This window comes from Bos indicus, chromosome 2, assembly GCF_029378745.1.
Source record: "Bos indicus isolate NIAB-ARS_2022 breed Sahiwal x Tharparkar chromosome 2, NIAB-ARS_B.indTharparkar_mat_pri_1.0, whole genome shotgun sequence".
NCBI classification, from domain to species: domain Eukaryota; kingdom Metazoa; phylum Chordata; class Mammalia; order Artiodactyla; family Bovidae; genus Bos; species Bos indicus.
This window is the reverse complement of record NC_091761.1, coordinates 85,856,963-85,860,948: the sequence shown is the minus strand read 5'-3', so window position 1 is coordinate 85,860,948 and position 3,986 is coordinate 85,856,963. Positions and strand designations below refer to the sequence as shown.

Below are 3,986 nucleotides of genomic sequence, written 5' to 3'. Positions count from 1 at the left end.
ACATCCTGTTGAAAATCCTCTCCCTACCTTTACCATCTTCTTCTTCTTCTTTTTTTTTTTTTTAATTTTATTTTATTTTTAAACTTTACAAATTGTATTAGTTTTGCCAAATATCAAAATGAATCCGCCACAGGTATACATGTGTTCCCCATCCTGAACCCTCCTCCCTCCTCCCTCCCCATACCATCCCTCTGGGTCATCCCAGTGCACTAGCCCCAAGCATCCAGTATTGTGCATCGAACCTGGACTGGCAACTCGTTTCATACATGATATTATACATGTTTCAATGCCATTCTCCCAAATCTTCCCACCCTCTCCCTCTGCAACAGAGTCCATAAGACTGTTCTATACATCAGTGTCTCTTTTGCTGTCTCGTACACAGGGTTATTGTTAGCATCTTTCTAAATTCCATATATATGCGTTAGTATACTGTATTGGTGTTTTTCTTTCTGGCTTACTTCACTCTGTGTAATAGGCTCCAGTTTCATCCACCTCATTAGAACTGATTCAAATGTATTCTTTTTAATGGCTGAGTAATACTCCATTGTGTATATGTACCACAGCTTTCTTATCCATTCATCTGCTGATGGACATCTAGGTTGCTTCCAGGTCCTGGCTGAAAAGGCAGCCTTCAGAATGGGAGAAAATAATAGCAAATGAAGCAACTGACAAACAACTAATCTCAAAAATATACAAGCAACTCCTACAGCTCAACTTCAGAAAAATAAATGACCCAATCAAAAAATGGGCCAAAGAACTAAATAGACATTTCTCCAAAGAAGACATACAGATGGCTAACAAACACATGAAAAGATGCTCAACATGACTCATTATCAGAGAAATGCAAATCAAAACCACTATGAGGTACCATTTCACGCCAGTCAGAATGGCTGTGATCCAAAAGTCTACAAGCAATAAATGCTGGAGAGGGTGTGGAGAAAAGGGAACCCTCTTACACTGTTGGTGGGAATGCAAACTAGTACAGCCACTATGGAGAACAGTGTGGAGATTCCTTAAAAAACTGGAAATAGAACTGCCTTTACCATCTTCTTCTTTTTTTTTTTTTTTTTAACTAATTCCTTCCTCTGATTTCCTAATATACATTCATATAATTACTGGTGCACTTTTATTTTTAATGAAGCCCAGTATGTTGGCTGGTCCTCTTCCCTTGGCATCTTACTATAAACTCACATAATGATAAATGGTTCACAGGTGAACTTTTATGACTTTTACTTATGCTAATCAGGCTCCCTCATTCAAGTCTGAAGGCTCATAGGATCTTAGTTCCCTGAACAGGGACTTGAACCCAGACAGTGGCAGTGAAAACCTGGAGTCCTAACCACTGGACTTCTGGGCAACTCCCAAAGTTGATGCCTCTAGAAAAACTGGATATTTAGCTGCTCTAAATCTCAGCTGCTTTATCTATGAAACATAAACAATAATGCTTACCTCAAAGAGCAGTGACATGTATTTATAAGTTAATGCATAGAACAGTACCTGCCCATAATAGGCTATCAATATACCTTCTATCTAGACTCTAATATACCCTCAGGTGCATGATGCAGAAATTAAGTTCATTAAGACCGTGTGTGTGTATGTGTGTGTGTGTGTGTGTATAACCAGGGGACATCATTAATCGTGGATAATGATGATAAACTGTAAGCATAAACATACTGACAATTCAGATCCAAAGGTCATAAACCAGGTAGTTTTATTATTAGAGCATTTACCCCGAGAGCACCCCTTCTAGTCTACTGCTGCCAGTCTACCCACACCCACACTCATCAACTATCATGTCTTCATAATGCCGTAGAATGACATTGTCATCATTGTCCTGGTAGAGCATGGAGATGGGGGACAGCTTGGTGGGGATGCAGACAGCCTGGGGAACCTCCGGGTCGACGGAGTGCATCAGCGCTTGCATGAAAGCATAGTTGGAGCTGTTGAGGGAGATGGTCAGTGAGAAAGGACACTCTCCGTGGCAGTAATTGGCCATGAAACCCTTGGGGGCGATGATCCACTTGTGCCAACCCAGATCCCGGAAGTTGATGAACAGCTGGTGGCGATGGCAGAGGCTCTTGCAAGAAGCCTTTGAGGTAGAGACAGCTGCCCTCCTCTTGCGGGAGGGAGATCGGCACTGCTCAGGGTGGAGGGTGACCACCAGCAGTGAAGTGTGAAGAGAACGTCTCAGTCTGGCGCAGGTGCCCTCGAGCTGAAAATTCTCCCCCAAGGCTCTGCCTCCTTTGACCACTATCTCTAGAAACAGACCTAAATTCTTGTGGGGGTCATTATTCCTCTTAGCCACATCCAGCAGGTTGAAGTGAAGGACACCTTGAGGCCACGGTACTGACTGCAGTGTAAACATTTTACCCATCTTTGGGGTGGCCTGGTCTATGACATGGGGCTCCGTTTGAACCAGGGACAGAGACAGTTCCAGCTCTGGTCCCAGGTTATAGTAAGTGTTGGGCCCCAAGTCCAGGCCCAGCTGGGCCATTGTCAACTGCTCCTCATCCCCGATGGCAGACAGGTTAAAGGACAGGAGCTTCTGTAGGCAGGAGGCGTGTGAAAGGCTCTCGGAGTAAAGGAAGGAACCTTGATCTGGGAGAAGCCGGAGGATATTCCCACGGACACCCAGCTCCTTCACGTAGCACAAGTCTTTGGAGATGCCGGTGCTGGCTGCTTCCTCTTGAGCCTGGAAAATTCTCTTCAAGATGGAAGGCACAGGTTGGAATTTCTTGGGTGAAGGCACTTTGTCTAAGCCCAGAAATCGGAGAAAGACATGTTCATGGAATTGGAGTGTCTGGCCAAAGGCCAGAGTGAACAGGAGGCAGAGAGCCAAGGCTGCTAGGGAAGGAAGCATCTACCATCTTCTAAGGGAAGAGTAAAATAGGGAATCAAATATAGTACAAGTTTACCAGTTGGCTCTGGAGTTCAGTGGGACTTGGATCTATAACCTGGATATAACATTTAGTGCCTACATGACTTTGGGCAAGTTATTTGACCTCTCCATGCTTCAATTTCCCAAGTTCAGTTTCCTAATTTGTAGAAAGGGGATAATAATTGTACCTGCTTCAATAAGTGGTGATCTTTGTGAAAATTAACTGAGATAATGCCCACAAGGTAAAAGGCCTAAGCATAGTGTTTAATAAAAGTAACAGCTTTGATGTTGCTATAGTTTATTTATTTTTTGACAGAAACAGGATTTATTGGTGAGCATGATTAAGGAAGGGACAGCACCGATGCTTTCATGAGTACAGCGTCCGCCGTTTGTCCAGGGAACCATGATTAGGGATGTATTTGACCCCACAGCCATCCGGGATGACCCACTTTTCTGCCACCATGTTTCCAGATTCATCCACATTAAACTTAGTAAATCCCCACTTCTTGGAGATGTGGATATTTTGGTGGCCAGGGAACTTGAACTTGGCCCTGCGGAGGGCTTCAATCACATGCTCCTTGTTCTGCAGCTTGGTGCAGATGGACATTATGACTTAGACAATATGGACCCTGGCCACTGTGCCCTGGGGCTTTCCAAAGGCACAGTGCATACCTGTCTGGAGCCTAGATTGGGGACAGCAGGCCAGTCATGAATGCCCACTAGAAAGAGTTGTCTCCAAGGTCCTTAGGGCAACCTATATAGGCAACAGGTTGTATACATGACTGAGAAGGCTGCTGTTTGCAACCATTGCACACTGGGCCCTCATGGTATTGTTCTTTATTATCACGACATAGGAAATCCGTTTTGTCATGTTAAAATTGGAGGAGATGGATGTTGGTAGGTGGCTTGAGGAGAAGACTTTGTAAAACATTCGTGAGAAAGAATGGGGCCCTTCAGGATTGCCTGAAAGTCCCTTGAAACTGTGGGTATTCTTTAGCATTGCTCAGCAGCCCAAGTGGCTGGAGAAAACATTTGATTGGATTGATGTCAGGTGCAGCAGAAGATGAGAGAGGACTAGGGGGCTGGCCTGAGCTCAGCTGAAGACCTG

The 3,986-nt window shown here is 44.5% G+C and overlaps 2 pseudogenes; both read right to left on the bottom strand.

Moving 5' to 3' along the window:
• Positions 1 to 1,708: 1,708 nt before the first annotated feature.
• LOC109575544 (growth/differentiation factor 3 pseudogene) lies at positions 1,709 to 2,860 on the bottom strand (annotated as a pseudogene).
• Positions 2,861 to 3,605: 745 nt separating this feature from the next.
• On the bottom strand, positions 3,606 to 3,762 carry LOC139179109 (small nucleolar RNA SNORA70; annotated as a pseudogene).
• Positions 3,763 to 3,986: the final 224 nt, after the last annotated feature.